Genomic DNA, 18,064 nt, shown 5'->3' on the forward strand with positions numbered 1-18,064 from the left:
AAATAATGCGGTGGCAAGGTGAAGGTGAAGGGTGGAGTAGGGGTTCGCCTACATAGGTGTTAAGTTGGCTCTGGCGAAGACAGTAGGGGTAGGGACTGGGGATTCGTGAGCAGGGGCCTTGTGGTTGGGTGCTTATTGTTTTATTTTTTTAGTTTATTTCATTTTTATAAAAATGAAAAATGAATTTTTTTTTTTTAAAAAAAGCTACCAATCGCATTGCGACACATGTCAATATAAACCTATTAAACTGGTTACCAACCGATTACATTCTATTTTCGGTAGATGTCCATCAAAGGTCGTTTTATTTTGGACTAATCAAAAGGTTGTTTTATTTTTGGAAGATCGCCTAAAGGTCATTTTATTTTTGACAATTTTTCCATAGAATTATCCTCTTCAACTCTTTGAAGTCTTTCATTCAAGTGGGACGGTAGAAGTCTTGCTAATTGAATTAGCTTGCTTCGACACATGATTTATCAAATTAGCTGACTTCATGCGCCCTCGTCTCTAATGTTTGTGGTGTTATTCACATCCATTTGTTGCTCATCTCGAATCTCTTCGAGATCTAACTTTACTCCCACTTGGCTTTGTAGGAAGAGGTTTCTTTCTATAAAGACATTATCACGAACAACAAACACTTTGTTATCTACGCAATTGTAGGAATAATGCCTTTTAGTTTCCATGGGAAAACCCACGAAGAACCACTTATCTGATTTAGGGTCTATTATGTCATAGTTGTAAACATTTCACATCAATTTCATAACCCTTCACTACTAGGGAACCAACCTACTTCCGACGGAAAAATTCCGTCGGTAGCACCTTGAATTCCGTCGGAAAACACAGTTCCGATGGAAATTCCGTCGGAATTGGTTGTTGGAAAAGGTTTGGTAGGAAAAATGACATATGCCGACAAAAATTCCGTCGAAAACACTTTTCCGACGGAATTCGTCCGTCGGAAACACATTTTCGCGGAAGAGGTTTTCCGGCACCGGAGAAGTCCGTTGGAAATTTCCGATGGAATTGTATCCGTTGGAAATTTCCGATGGAAATTCCGTCAGAAAATTCTGCAATCCAAATAAATATTAAAGAGGCCGCACCACTGTTGACACAGCTGTAGACATCTACTTTTGGCCTCCTGTCCCGACATGATGTGCTATGACGATAAATAAAATCATCTTTGTGTTGGAGCAATGTGAAGAATGCTTATAGACAACTAATTGAGCCATAAAAATGCAAAACATCTAGCCTAACCCAAACCAAAATGAATTAAAAGCCTAAATTAACTAAGCTTGATCATAATTAGGCTTAAGCCCGAGGTTAAAACCTAATTTTGACGGATTTAGAAGCGCCTAGATTAAAAATTAAAGCTACCGCAGAAAAATCCGCCCGCATCTCAATGAGTTGCGTTGGTCTAGCATGCGCAACTCACAAGGTTACACATGACAACCAGCGTCTAGTGATGCGCTTGCGGAAGATTCAGAATTTCATAAAAATATAAAATCGAATCTTACCATAATACCGCGCGCAAGACATCTAGTTGCGCTGCTCTGAGCAGCGCATCTAAATCACTTGCGTTAGGATGTCGCGTGCAACCCATTTAGATGCGTGCGACACCTGCTGTGGTAGAACACTCGAAACCCTAAATGTATCCATTTCCTATAAATAGAAGCTTAATACGAGGCTTAAACAGACAGAAATTCACCCGAAACTTTGGTAGAAACTTTGTGAACTTGTGTACTCTTAACCCTCTTGTCGTAAACACTCACCCCCTCAATACTTGTTACTACGGTGGAGGTTCCCGAACAACAAGGAGTCCATAAGTGTTCTAAACGAAGATCTAGCAAGGAGAAGTGGTAAATTCCCGAGCACTTAGATCAATCACCTTTACTTTTCTTGTTTAAATAACTTTTAATCAATTAATTAGTGTTGTTTGATCACTTTAAACAAACTTTTAATTAATTAATTCCACATAGTATCTTGTGTTAAATAAAGAATAGAATTGAATAATTAATTGTTGATTGATCACGTAAGTCAAGGCGAATCTTGTTTATTTATTGTTCTTTTCACGAATATTGATTAAATAAGAATAACGACTTTAGCAATATAATTCCTACATGATTGACGCGTGTAAATAAAATCAACTAACTTAGTTTTTAGATATCATGTTACACATATTGTTTGGTGATGAAATTATGAAAAAGGAAGAGCTAGTAGAGGCTGCATTAGGGCTAGGATAACGATTCCCCCTTAAAGGGAACGTTATTTTAGTACCCTCGCTCCCGAACTCAATTCTGGTACACGTAGATCAATTTGGGCATGGGTAAAATTACGATTCGTGCTAAATATCCCTTGAACTCTACTTGGGAGAAAGGCATGAACGAGGTTTATGAGTTTTCCTAAATATCATTGGAGACTCCTACTTGTTTCTTAAAAAAAGCGTAATGATAGGATCAATTCTAATTCAAGGTCTCCCAAACAGTCAGGAATTCAAATCCTAATACACCCTAACAAGTGTAAAGTCCTAGGCTTTTAAAGGGCCATGGGCATTTAAGGAGAAGGATCCCCTACGATGGGCACACCCTCTTTACAGTGGTGACTCGCTTGGGACTTAGAGGTTACAAGATTAATTTTTAGTTATGGTCCAAGGTTTCCAACACTAGGTTGCCTATGGGTTGTGAAAGGAATTAACTTGGATAATCTCTAGTTAGAGAGCGAGACTTGAACTCATAATATCTTCCTTTTTCACAAAAGTAAAATCCAAACAAGCAACATTGCATCATGCATAATCATAGCACACTATAACCTTTGGGGATTGGCTCATTGACTAGGGGTTGCCAACACTAGGTTTCTATCCCAAAATCAATAACAATCATCCCACCCATATCACCAACAAAATGTTGGGAGGGTTATGTCATGAGTCAACACGTTGAGTGATTGATTTGTGCATCGTTCCTTAAGATATGGTACCTTTAGATACCCAAGCTTTTGACCTTAGAAAGGCATTATGTGAATCTTGGCTTATGGTATGCTTATGTGATTATATGACTATATGCAACGTGTTTAGGATAGCTTTTTTAGTTTGGTTAGGTTCCTAATTGCGAAGTTGTCCCTTCGTAATTTTGAGTCGCATTCGAAGGGTATCATAAAAAAAAAACACAAACGTAAAAAAAACTGCTTGTAAAAAAAAAATCGCACGAGCAGGTGGCGCGCGCAACTCACACAGTTGCGCGACTACGACCAGCGCAAGATCCAGAGATGCACGCGCCTTCCGCGCGCAACCTGGTTACTTGTGCGCACCTATTGTTATGAGATCCTTTTGATTCCTTAAGAACAATTGACTCGTACAAACAATATCATTATTAATAAATTGTTTAAAGGCGATTATATCCATTCGAATGCATCTTGCGTCTTTTTCCTTTTTTCCTTTGTTTTTCTTCTTTTTGTCTTCTAAACAAGCGTATCGATTTTCTTAACTTTTTGTACTTCCTTTAGGGCCGGTTTCCATGCTTGGGAACAAAGACTCCCGGGCACTCGCATTCTACAATTACCATCAAGCAATTCACCTCCTTCAAACCACCTTCCCTCAACAACTTACTCTAGTCCAACAACGATGTCAACCATAGAGCAACTCCAAGAAGATATTGTTCGCCTAAGAGAGGAAAAGGCTTAAGAGGCCAAAGAGAGAAGAATTAAGAAACTTGAAAAAGCTGAAAAGAAAAATGCCGAAGCCTTGGCTGTGCAACAAAAGATGGATGAACTATCCATAAAAGAGAAGTCGTTGGAGAAGCTTGTTCTTCATTCCACAATGGGGAACAAGTACTTTGACATAGAAAAGTTAACTCCTTCTACAGGACTCACTTTACCAGAAAAGTTCGTAGCTACGAACTTGCCAATATTCAAGGTGACCAATAATCCAAAAAATCATTTAATGAGTTTTACTGGCACCATGGCTTTAAAGGGAGTTGATCCTAAGCTTTATGTGTTTTGGGTAAAATTACCCAAGACACATGGCCCTATCAGAAGCTGACACGTGTCAGTCTTTGGGAGGTCCAAATGGATCTCCCACCTAATGACACGTGCCACTCTAAACAAATGGGAGAAAAAGCTGCCTTTCTGGACATAATCCCGAGAAAGCCATATTACGGCACATCCCACCAAATTAGGTCAGAATGACCTAAGAAAGGGCACTTTTCCCAATGACCCTATAAATAGGGAGATTTCCCCCATTTATGGGGCAGATACATTTATCACAACAACCCTATAGTAGACACCTAATTGTGTCTCCCCAGAAACCAAACCCAGTGATGAATATCTTTCACGTCATTGATTATCGAACAAGGTGAAATGTGAAAGAGACTTGTGAATGCTCCTGTTTTAACAAAAATATTTCTTTCTGTTTTTGAAAATATTCCTTTTTGTACCCTATTTATAAAAAACGTCCTTTCCAGTTTAGTTTGGTCAATGATAAGGGTCCAATAAAGGTTTATTTGGATGGGTCTTGAAAAGAGCTTTCCAACGATATATTATAAGCCCAATTCCGATGAATAATGAGGAAGTTATGACCAAAATACTAAACTGGGCTTAAACCGGATTTTACCTACGGCCTAATGATCATGTGGAGGGTCCAAAGGTTTAATACCATTCCTAAACTAATTAGAATTTATTAGAAGCTTCAATAAGTTTCTAAAAGATCTTAATTATCCTTTTTGAAAAGATAAGATTAAAGAATTTAAAATTAAATAAAACTTTCCTTTTTTAAGTCCTAATTCTATTCGAAATGAAAGGCGTTCAAAGATAGTCAGATATTGATTTCGTACCTCATAATATTTATCCATATCTTATATGGTTGGATTAGATCTTGAAATTATCTTTCCAATGATATATTATAATATTAATTCTGAGCTATAGCGAAAAAGATATGAAAGAAATACGAAACACTATCCAAAACTTACACCATCCCACTATTTCGGCCATATCGTTTTATCTACAAAAGATTTTAATCTGATTCCAATTGGGTTGAAAAGTAGACTTTAAGAGCTTTCCAACGACATATTATATAACTTATTTCAAATTCTGGATAAAAAGTTATGATAAAAACAAAATCCGCAAAAAACTATCTCGTCGCGCCGCGACAGCTCTATCGCGCAGCGCTGGACCTTGTCAATCTGCAACAGAACCAATTTTATTCCGATTCGAATTCTGACTCTTTTCTATTGTTTTCAAACTATTTTCTCTATAAATAGGGTCGTATTTCCCCGTTAACAATCATTCACAATAATCAACAATCATCTAATTCTATTCTCTTCTCTCTCAAACTAATAACTTATTCTTTCTCCCTCTTCCTAAGCCTTCCCTTTTCAAATAAACACAATACCGCATTCACGAGTTCTAGACACACCTAGCTAAGTGTGAAGTTGCCTTTGCCCTAGACGTGAAAGGTTGATAATTTCTGAGGGTTTGTTCCCAAATCCCTATTTCAATTATTTAAATTAATTGTTTGATTTAATATTTTCCTTGAAGTTACTAAAGTGTGTATTGTTTTGATAGAAAAAGATACGAGGCAACAAAGTAAGTTGTTTTAATTGCACTATATCTTTAGAAAGCATGTTTATATTATTTTAATTCCTAGTGTCATGTTAGGATGCTTTTATTGCTTTCTAGTATCATATTTAGGTTGCCTCTAATTTCTTCTATCATGTTAGTATCATGTTAGGGATAAAGCTTTGATCTTTATTGTTTAGTGACATGCTAGGATTTGTTATTAATCTTGTTAGTATCATGCCTAGGATCTTGCTATTATTATTCTTTGATGAGAGTGAGAATATAATGATGATGATAATTGTTGTTATTATGTTGCTTGATATATTGTTATTGTTATTGCTTGATCACGCCCTCTCTTGCAGGATTAAAGGGAATTTGTACTTGTAATCACGCTTAATAATAGATAATTAATAATCTTGTTTAGGCTAATGTGGTTTTAATTCAAGTGATCGCCAATAATAGATTTGTTTGTGAATTAATATTCAACCAACATAGATTAAACAGGTTAAGATTAACCTAATGATTGTATGTTAGTTAGAAAGCGCACATGAATATGAGAAGAATAAAGTAGAGGCCTATTTTTAGGGTAGGTTCAACCTCTTTTAGGTTGGATTGGTACCAGACCACTGTGGAGTTAGTGATCTCATGGATCGTGAAGGGGTGTAACCTTCTCCATGTGAACGGTTTACAAGTTCCTAAAACTTGTTGGCGGCTCTTTTACTCTAGCTTCCTTCCCTTTGGACGCCACCATGCTTAAGTGTATGATCACAGTGGGGCTCAAGTGTGGGATGCTTGAAATATTCCCTACAATTTTTTGGCGACTCCACTGGGGAGGATTTCTATTTTAATTCCTAAAATTTATTTTGGCAATAATATAGAATGAGTGGATGAGACTCGAAAAGTTCTAAGTATTCATGTGCGTAATTTTGATTGACATTATTGGCATATGCATAAAAAGGTCCGCATTGGATAGACCATCCGCAATGCGTTAAAAACATAGGATTTTTACACGTAGGAAATTTGGGAAATATCTTTCACAACTAGAATTGAAATAACGCTACGAAAAATTGGAAAATTCTAAGAGCAGAAAGCTGCTGAGGCATGTAGGAACTGGCGCTGAGAAAACAGTGCCCGTCGCAGTGCGATAGCAATGTCGCGTGGCGACCGGGTCATCGTCTCGCGACATGCCCTGTTGTCTCTTGCTATGTTCTTCAATACCGAGCCAGAAATCTACCTTCGTGTTTTGACCAGTTCTAGTACTGTTTGCTCGATTCTACTTCCTGATTGAGTTTTTCTCACTTTTCTGAACCCATATGTGTTCTACATATGTCCATAACCCTTTGGGAATTCACGCTCCATCTAAACAATCGAACGCTTATGGCAACGAAGGGAACGTCCGAGTTTGTGAATTCACCAAACCGTGGAAGCAAGTTTAACTTGCGGGGTCCCATCCATACGCGCCAACCCTTCCAAAGGTAAGGCTTCCGCGCGATGCATCCGGACTCATAACCATGGACCCTTTTTGACTAACCCATAATCCTTGAACTTTAGAGAATTAGAGCCATGGTTAGGTTGCAAACTCATTGCATCATATTGTGACTATTTGACTACTTGTGCATTACTTGCTTGTGCATACTTACATGTGATTAAACTAACCGTTTGGTTTGACTTGTGATTATGAATATGATTAAATAAGCTAACCAATGACTAAAGGAATTTTCTTAATTAATTGATTAATTAATTTGAGCTAATAAATATGTCTAAAATCGAGTCATAGTTCCTTTTAGTCAACCCGGATTTTTATTCCCGTATACTGCTCAAGCGTCAACTTGTTTTGGTCATAGCCGGAGTTCTAAGAAGAGTTACGAGTCGTAAAAACTATGGATTTGTAGCTTCGAGTTTTATCTTTCATTTGGCGTTGGTTTCGTCCAATTCAAAGTCACAGATAAAAATTTATAACTAAAATACTAAAGCCTGTCCAGTTTAGTGCACATACGTGTAGTCTTAACTTAGTCATTGTATGAGTCTAGTCACATGGTCATGACACAAGTCTTGAACATATCACTTACACTCATAAGTATTCACACACTTTGTAAATACTCTTTCCACACCATGACCATGTCTTAGGTCCATGCATGAGTCGCTCTTTCCGTCATTTGAGTTGGGGGTCCACTTTATTCCTAAATTCTTCCACATCTCTCAATCTACATCATCTTTCCACTCTCCACATGCTTTCTCTATACATGTCATTCCCCTCATTCTTCCATGATCTTTCTCCATCTATGCATGTTGCATCGAGTTTGAGTCGAATAATTAACAAAAAAGTATCAATAACTTCCTTTTTCTGCAGTACTTGGTCAAGAAGAGAAGGGCGCTTAATTAAGGACAACACATTCATTCAAGTTATACTCTTCGAGAAGCCCATCAGATACAGAAAAAAGTTCATACTAATGGCAACCCAACAAGAAGTTGATGAGCTTAGGCAAAACCTTGATAGTTTGACCGAGATGATGAAGACCCTTGCTCTTCAAGTCAATGACCTTGCGAAGCAACAACAAATGGAGCGAATGGAGGAAAGTTTGAGCAAATTCTCCAATGAGCACAAGTTTCAGGGGATTAGCTCACAAGGGGTCTCAGTGGACAAGGAACTTCTTCTGCAGAAGTTCAATGCCAATGACATCCCTTAATTCAAACCAACTGACAACCCTTACTTTCATTTACGAGCTTTCGAAACTATAATGAATATTAAGGGAATTGATAGGAAAGCTTTCCACTTGTTGTTTTCACTATCTTTAGAAACCATTTGTCAATAATGGTTCTTTTCCCTTGAAAAGAAGGAGACCTGTTCTTGGGACACCATAATAAACGCTTTCATAGATAGATACAAATGCAACATCCAAGCCGACACAGATCATAGACAACTTGAGATGTTAAAGCAAAAAGAAAACGGAGGATTTACCTTTTTCTTCAACAAGTGGAGGAAGACTTCTACTAATATGGTAGAGGTCCCTACTGAAAAGGAGTCTGTAAGGATGTTCATCAAGAACCTCCAAGAAAAGTATTCAAAGCACTTGAAATATAACATAACTTGAATACTTTCAAGGCTGTCTATGACATAGGCATTGACATTGAAGATGACCTTGCAAAGCAAAAAGCTAATAACAATAGTAACAACAGTGGTTGGAAAGGAAAAAAGAACGACAATCCTTCTTCTTCCGAAAACACCTACTCTAGTAACAACGTCAGTACCTTTGACCTTAACGATGTCTTAGCCATGGATAATCAAGGACCTAAAAAGAAACCCAAAAGAGAGTTCACACCCATTGGAATGACCTATGATGCTGCTTTCGATCGTCTCCATGATCAAGGATTAATCAAACCTATAGTCCCTACTGAAGATCCAACGCCAGAAAAATGATCTTCAAGATGGAATCCCAACTCTTATTACAAGTACCATCAAGGAAATGGTCATACCATAGATGAATGTTACAGATTTCAAAATCTCATTCAAGATCTCATAGAAACAACAAGATCCCATTGCCTCTAGTTAGCAAGAAGACCAGTTGATGATAAAGTAAAAGACATAAGGTGAGCTTCAACGACAAGATTTCGTGACCTCTTTTTCTTTATTCCTTTTTTCTCCAATAAGCCTAGTATAGACCTTTTATTTTCCTCAGATTTTATTTTGTAGGTTTTTTTTCTCTTTTTTTCCTTTTAATAAAATGAGCATTTATTTCCTTGCATATGATCATTGCATTACATCATAAAAAAAAAAAATCTATGCCGGACTAAGCATAAGGTATACTAATGATTTGAGGCACCCCTTGTAGCCACATCATATCACCTTTCACCTTTTCAAATATACAATCCTTTCTCGATAAAACACTTTGAGCCTCGTCTAATGATAGACCTTTCTTTTTTTTCAACCTATATCTACCTAACCTTGGGATGGGATGGTGTGCAACTTATGCAATTTTAAAAGCTTGAGAAATTTCAAAATATTAAAATAGTAAAAAAGCAAAAATTAATAATAGTGTGCAAAAGGGCAAGTGTTCCAATGTCATTGATATGAACATGTCTTTGATATGAACACGTCTCAGATTGCGTCTCTTATCGAATGCTCGGTACTGTGCCTGAGAAACATGAATTCCAAGTGAGTGATAGACCGCATGATCGGGATTGCCCACACTTATCAAAATAAAAAAACGATGAAGCTAAAAAGGAGAGCAAAAATATAAACAAAAGAGAGTTCAAAAGTGAGAAATCTCGAGCGTACAAATATAAAGATTCAAAAGCAAGGTTGAACACCTTGGGTACTTATTTAGGGTTTTGAGCCTTTATTTCCTTCTTCTTCAACCTTTAGCCTAACCACGTTACAACCCTTAAAAGACCTCTTTGAGGTATACACACACTTGTGCGAGGTTTGGCTAGAGCTACGTTCGGCCTGATTCCTAACGGATACGTAGACAACCTCACATTGGGGTGCGGTCGTAATAAAAATGCATTCACATTCATACATGATTATATCAAGGGATCTCCAATGTTCATCCCTATCCACTTAGAGCTAGACTTGGGGGCTTGATCCTTACATCATTAGCCTACCCAGCCTAAGAGTCACCATTATTTGACTCTTTTCAATATATTTCCACACCGTTAGCCTTTGCGGCCTAACCTTAGTGTCACTTTCACACACATCACAGATACTTAACCAAATAATCCTTCCTTTAGGAACCCTTTGTCATGAAATCTTAACACAACGTTGAAGCATGCTTTGTGATATCAAAATCACTCATTGCTCTAATCATAATTGCATCACAAAGTATGAAGTACTTAGCCTCCGCGCCTAAGTTATCTAAATACTTTCATCATCGAGCCAACAATTGAAATAGCCTAGGATGAACTAATCCTTGCACTATGAGATACAACATCAACACATACATTGACTAAGCTCATTCAACATGCACCATCAAACACTCAAACACTCGCTTTGATTATTTTTCGCGTCTTTCTTTTTCGGGAGAAAGTCGGTACCCTCCACAAAATTGACGGGAAAGTTTTATTTTTTCTGCATTTTCGAGTCGCACGAGCACAATCACAATACAACGCAAACACGAGTCATGCACATTGAGTCATGTCGTGTCATATCACATCGAGTTGAGTCTAACACATGTGTCAAAACACATTAAATCACAAGAGTCAAGTATACCAAACCTTGGGTCAACGCTAAAAACATGAGCAAAGTCCTATAGTCCAAAATATAGATGCAGGTACACTAAGTCTCCGACTTTACAAAAAAAATTTTGAGGCAAAAGGACGCAAACAACTTAGCAAATCAACTGGAGTCAGACGGTCATATTGATTGATTGGGTTCCTTGGTACGCTGGTTAGCCCCTATAAGAAAATTGACATCATTAATATTCGACTCGATTACAATCACAATCAGTGATCGGCCTGACGACGATCATCTCACTTAGCACCTAAACATTGGCTCATTATAAGCACCAAGGCATTGGTTCAAAAGCAAGTACATCACCTATACGACAATTTTCCAAGATTGGATTGTCATCTCAAACTAACAATATTTCCAAGATTGGATTGTCACCTCTGGCAAAGTTTCCAAGCGTGGATTTTCGTACTCCTTCTCTATTTGGCAAAATTTTCCAAGTTCGGATTGTCATATATTCATAGAAACCTCGACAATTTTTCCGAGATTGGATTGTCATACACCCAGTTCCCTATGGCAAAATTTCCCAAAGGATTCTCGTAGGTCTCTATTCATCTTAAGATTTTGGCAAAGGTTCCCCAACGTGGACTGTCATTCATTTCAGTAAGTGGCAAATTTTCCCGAAGGGGATTGTCGATCGACTCTGTTTTGCAAATATTCCAAGACGCAGATTGTCAATTGTGGCAATATTTTCCCAAAAGGATTGTCGCATAGCATTGGAAAAATTCCAAGGTGAATTGCTTTCAAGAGTTATTTTCTAAGACGTGGATTGTCGATCGTAGCAAGGTTCTTATGACAGATTGTTACGAAGCGTTGGCAACTTTTCCTAAAATTGGATTTTGGCAAAATTTCCGAGATATGGATTGTCGCTTCATGGATTCGGATTGTCGTACATCATTCAAGAGTTGTGTTGGCAACTATTCCTAAAGAAGAGAGGATTGTCATCACCCCTAAAGCATCAGCACAACAAGCATTCCAACAAAGCAGCAGCAAACTGAGGATCAACAAGCAGTGATCTTCGATAAATTTCCTAAGAAAGTTATCACGCAAAACTGAGGATCGTTACAAGCAGAATGGTCTTTGACGACGTTCTCTAGCATGTGGAGGGTTGTCACAAACAACTGAAGATGACTACAAGCAGAGTCACCTTCGACGATGGAAGTTATCATAAAAGCAGAAGATGGCTACAAGAAGAGTTATCTTTGACTATGTTCCCTGGCTTGCGGAAGATGGTCACAAAACGACAGAAGAGTGCTACAAGCAAATTAATCTTTGATAGTGTTCCCTAAGATGTGGAAGACAGTCACAGCGGAAATTGAAGGCAGCTACAAGCAGAGCGGTCTTCAGGCGATGTCCCCTGGCTTGAGGAAGGTCGTCACAACAAAAATGTAGCAATAAAATCGGTTACCCTAGAGACGTGTGCTTGACGGTGCAAGATACGCGTTTCTTAACTCTTTTATCTGTTTGATTAACGCTAGTTTGCAGGTATCGGCGTTACAAGAATGATTTAGGATCACAGAACGTTCTGAATCATTCTCCGTCCCTATCGCTACTTTGACTTTTGTTTTCGAAACATGCATTTCTCCAAACTCAGTCAAAGTGGGGGCTTCTGTCGACACCTAATTGTGTCTCCCCAAAAACCAAACCCAGTGATGAATATCTTTCACGTCATTGATTATCAAACAAGGTGAAATGTGAAAGAGACTTGTGAATGCTTCTGTTTTAACAAAAATATTTCTTTCTGTTTTTGAAAATATTCCTTTTTGTACCCTATTTATGAAAAACGTCAAGTTACTTTTAGTTTGGTCTATGATAATGGTCCAATAATGGTGTAGTTGGATGGGTCTTGAAAAGACCTTTCCAACGATATATTATAAGCCCAATTTCGATAAATAATGAGGAAGTTATGGCCAAAATATTAAACTGGGCTCAAACCGGATTTTACCTACGACCCAATGATCATGTGGAGGGTCCAAAGGTTTAATACCATTCCTAAACTAATTAGTATTTATCAGAAGATTCTATAAGTTTATAAAAGATCTTAATTATATTTTTTGAAAATATAATTAAAGAATTTGAAATTGAATAAAACTTTCCTTTTTTATGTCCTAATTCTATTCGAAATGAAAGACGTTCAAAGATAGTCAGATATTATTTTCAGACCTCATAATCTTTATCCAAATATTATATGGTTGGATAGATCTTGAAATTATCTTTCCAATGATATATTAATTCTGAGCTATAACGAAAAAGATATGAAATATAAAACAGTATCCAAAACTAACACCTTTCCACTATTTCGTCCATATCTATTTATCTTCAAAGGATTTTAATTTGACTCCAATTGAGTTGAAAAGTAGACTTCAAGAGCTTTCCAAAGATATATTATATTACTTATTTCAACTTCTAGATAAAAAGTTATGATAAAAACAAAATCCGTAAAAAACTATCTCGTCGCACCGCGCGGGACCCTGTCGATCTGAGACAGAACCAATTTTATTCCGATTCAAATTCTGACTATTTTCTTTCGTTTTTGGACTATTTTCTCTATAAATAGGGTCGTATTTCCCCGTTAACAATCATTCACAATAATCAACAATCATCTAATTCTATTCTCTTCTCTCTCAAGCTAATAGCTTATTCTTTCTCCCTCTTTCTAAGCCTTCCATTTTCAAATAAACACAATACCGCATTCACGAGTTCTAGACACACCTAGACAAGTTTAAAGTTTCCTTCGCCCTAGACGTGAAAGGCTGATAATTTTTGAGGGTTTGGTCCCAAATCCCTATTTCAGTTATTTAAATTAATTGTTTGATTTAATATTTTCCTTGAAGTTACTAACGTGTGTATTGTTTTGATAGAAAAAGATATGAGGCAACAAAGTAAGTTGTTTTAATTTCTCTATATCTTTAGAAAGCATGTTTATATTATTTTAATTCCTAGTGTCATGTTAGGATGCTTTTATTGCTTTCTAGTATCATATTTAGGTTGCCTCTAATTTCTTCTATCATGTTAGTATCATGTTAGAGATAAAGCTTTGATCTTTATTGTTTAGTGACATGCTAGGATTTGTTATTAATCTTATTAGTATCATGCCTAGGATCTTGCTATTATTGTGCTTTGATGAGATTGAGAATATTATGATGATGATAATTGTTGTTATTATGTTGCTTAATATATTGTTATTGTTATTGTTTGATCACGCCCTATCTTGCAGGATTAAAGGGAATTTAAGCTAATTAATAATCTTGTTTAGGCTAATGTGATTTTAATTCAAGTGATCGCCAATAATAGATTTGTTTGTGAATTAATATTCAACCAACATAGATTAATCAGGTTAGGATTAACCTAATGATTGTATGTTAGTCATAAAGCGCACATGAATATGAGAAGAATAAAGTAGAGGCCTATTTTTAGGGCAGGTTCAATCTCTTTTAGGTTAGATTTGTACCTTCATCCCCAAATATCCAGTCATGGTTCCAGACCACTATGGAGTTAGTGATCTCATGGATCGTGAACGATTTACAAGTTCCTAAAACTTGTTGGCGACTCTTTTACTCTAGTTTCCTTCCCTTTGGACGCCACCATGCTTAAGTGTATGATCACATTAGGGCTCAAGTGTGGGATGTTTGAAATATTCCCTACACCTACATTCTCTTACATCAGAGAAAGCACCTGATCTCGGAATCCGAGAAGATCTCACTCTACTTTTCAGCACCTTTTCGTAATCTCCAACACGTTCTAACTTGATCGTCGGAGGCGGAGCGGCAACCACCCGGAGTCTCCGTTATTTTGCAGGTACAAGCACCATCGGATTAGTCTTCAGCTATTACTATCTCGAGGGACAAAAACACCCAAAACATTTGGCGCAGTCTGTGGGGAGAGTACCTCAAATATGGTTCAAAAGTCTGTACCGCTGCCAAACCCCAGCCGTCCCACGGTTGATGGGGAGGTCTTTACAAATAATGAGAACGACCACGATGTGGGCGTCGAAACATATGTGGCCATTGACGGGTCACTCATTGCTAAACACATCCGTTCTAGAGACAAGCTGGAATGAGTAAACAATGAAGCTGGTCCCAGCAAGTCTGCTGGACCACCGCCTGGGAATACCAAGGCGGCAGGAGGTCAGGCTCCAGTAACCCGAGACGAACTCATGAAATTCATGACAAGTTTTAAGGGTGAGATCAAGGACCTGATCAACCTGAGGACGGCTGAGTCTGGCAAGGGTTAGTCGGCCAAAAAATCTCCTTAAGCTGCGAAGAGGAAATCAGTCAGAGACAGGCAGCCTACTCCACATCCAAAGGAGAAGACTACGCCTGCCATTGACTGTCCTAAGATCCTTCTGCACCAGACGGGCAAAAGGAAGGTCATCCGAGCTATTCAGCCGGATGACAGCAAGAAAACCTTTACTGATGCTCGACATGTCATTGAGCAAAATCGGAACCAACAGCTGTCTGAGTTAGCTTCTACGTCGAGCTTTCCGGACAGTTTCAAAAATACATCTGCAAGGAATATGCGGTCCTTGCATGAGAGCCACACCGGCGGCAAGTCCATCCATTCTGGCCCTCAGATGATTGGGAATGCCCCGTATGTGCCTCAGATGGCATACGGGCCGTACGCCCCTCATTTCATGCAGCCGACCCTCTTTTGGGGACAGGTGACATATAATGTCCAACCCTTGGACTAGCAGCTCCATCTGCTTAAACTTGGTAGACAAAAATCTGCGTTCACCAAGGAGATAACCGAGGCGGCACAGCCGGCCAAGGTTAAGAATGTGTTGGTTGGTGCCTACGATGGCACCTCCAACCCTAAGGACCACTCATGGCCTACTTCAACCTTATGCACATGCAGGGGTTGGAGGATGCTATGTGGTGCCGATGTTTCCCGGCTACCTTGAAGGGCATAATCTAGCAATGGTTCGGCAACCTGCCAGCCGGGTGCATTGATAGCTTCAGGAGGCTTGCCTTCCTGTTTGCCTCCAACTTCTTGATGAACATCCTGCCAAGAAATCAAGTCTCGAATTGAGCACTATTCGACACGGGGGGAGAGAGAGAGTCTCCGCTCCTACGTCAGGCGGTTCAATCTGGTGAGAATCCAGATTCAAGGACTGTCTGACGAAGTTTCCTATACAGACTTCTTTAAGGGTCTGAAGGACGGGTCAACTTTTAAGTTTGACCTTGTCAAAAAGAGGGTTTTCACCCTTCAAGAGGCGTTGATAGAGGCGGAGAGCTTCATACTAGCAAAAGACCTCTGCACGTCCAGTAATCAGTCAGACTCCAAGAAGTTTGACAAACAAAAGGAGAGCCGGTCTGCTCAGTCGGCTCCCAAGGCTGATCAAAGCAAAAAGAGAAAAGAAGTCTGGGCGGTTGAAGATTCCGATCAACCGTCCCAGAAGAAAAAGAAGGAATTTAAACCGTACGTTCCAAGGTACGAGTTTAATAAAGACTGCTACTCCATCCTCATAGAGATAAAGGACCGGGTGACTATTGAGAAATCCACGGCCATGAAAGGTTCTGCCAAGAATCGGAACAAGAATAAATATTGTCAGTTCCAAGAGGACATTGGCCATGACACCAATGATTGCTTCAGGCTCAAGCGGTTGTTGGACCATCTGGCTGATCAGGGGGAGTTGAAGTCATACATCCTCAAGTCCAAGGCCTCCCCAAAGGCGAACAAGGGGCAATCGTCCAAAAAGACTCCCCAGCCTGCTAGTAGTTCGGACACCGACAAGGATCCGGTCTACACCATAGCAGGCGGGTTCGCCAGTGGTGGCCCGACCATTCGGGGTACTAAGGATTATCTGTAGAAGATGATCCACTCAGTTGATGATGGACAGGCGTCCACCAGTGGCACTTACCCAGACGTCCTCATCACTGAGAAGGATCGGGGCAAAGTCCGCCGACCGCATGACGACCCGATCGTCATTGAATGTAAGGTCGCCAACCAGCTGGTTGGTCGGATCCTTATTGACACTGCTAGCTTCTCTGACCTCATCAGCTACAAGTGTCTGTCCAAGCTGAATTACAAGCTGGACAATCTACGCGATGTCTCTCATCCCCTTGTTGGCTTTGGGGGAGAGGTCGTGCACCCAGTCGGACAGATTGGCTTACCTATCCGGCTGGGGTGGAAGGGAAAAGGGCGACATATGATCGTCCGGTTTTTGGTGGTTGAAGAGCCGACCGCCTATAACATCATTCTAGGTCGACCTACTCTGAACGAGTGTAAGGCCGTCATCATCCAAGCTCTCATGTTGTTAAAATATGAAAAGGATGATGGCTCTGTTGGCTCCCTCAACGGGGATCAGAAGACGACCAGGGAGTGTTACCTCTCAGACGTCAAACCAACGGCTGCTGCAGGCGATAAGCCGAAGGAGGCAATAGACCTTGACGATGTCAAGGACTCCGACTCATCCCCACCAGCAGTCGGAAAGAAAAGAAAAGATGATCACCTTGTGGAGGTGAAAAAGGAGAAGAAATAGCAATCAATAACCAGGGAACGGTCAGATGAGCTCTGCCCCCAGCCGGATGGTGAGCACATTGATATTCATCTGGACGATAGTCGTCTAGAGCGAACTGTTAAGGTGGGGACGACTTCTTTTGAAAGGTTGGGTGCAGACTTGCACCTTCTGCTAAAAGAGTTCAAAGACATCTTTGCCTTTGAAGTGGAAGAGATACCAGGCATCAGCCTGGATCTTGCTGTCCACAAACTCGCCGTGGATCCTAAAAAGAAGCCTATCCGGCAAAAGAAAAGAAATCACAGCGAGGAAAGAAGTCAAGCGGCAGCTGCCGAGGTCAAAAAGCTATTAGACGCTGGGTTCATTAGGCCATGTAACTTCCCTAATTGGGTTGCGAATGTTGTGCTTATAAAGAAGCCGAATGGTACCTGGCGCATGTGTGTAGATTACACTGACTTGAACAAGGCATGTCCAAAGGACAGTTACCCGCTTCCAAAGATCGACAGCCTGGTCGACTCCATAGCCGGGCATGCCTTGATGAGTTTTATGGATGCCTACTCAGGCTTCCACCAGATACCCCTATGGAAAAAATATCAAGAGAAGATGGCCTTCATCACTGATCAGGGGTTATTATGTTATACGGTGATGCTCTTTGGCTTGAAGAATGTGCGAGCTACTTTCCAGTGGATGATTAATACAGTCTTCATTAATCAGATTAGGAGGAATGTAGAGGCGTACATTGATGACATGATAGTCAAATCCAAGCTACAGACGGATCACCTTGATGATCTCCGAGAAACCTTCACCACACTCAGGTGGCATAAGGTCATGTTAAATCCCAAAAA

This window comes from Chenopodium album, chromosome 11 (assembly GCF_948465745.1).
Source record: "Chenopodium album chromosome 11, dcCheAlbu1.1, whole genome shotgun sequence".
Lineage (NCBI taxonomy): Eukaryota > Viridiplantae > Streptophyta > Magnoliopsida > Caryophyllales > Amaranthaceae > Chenopodium > Chenopodium album.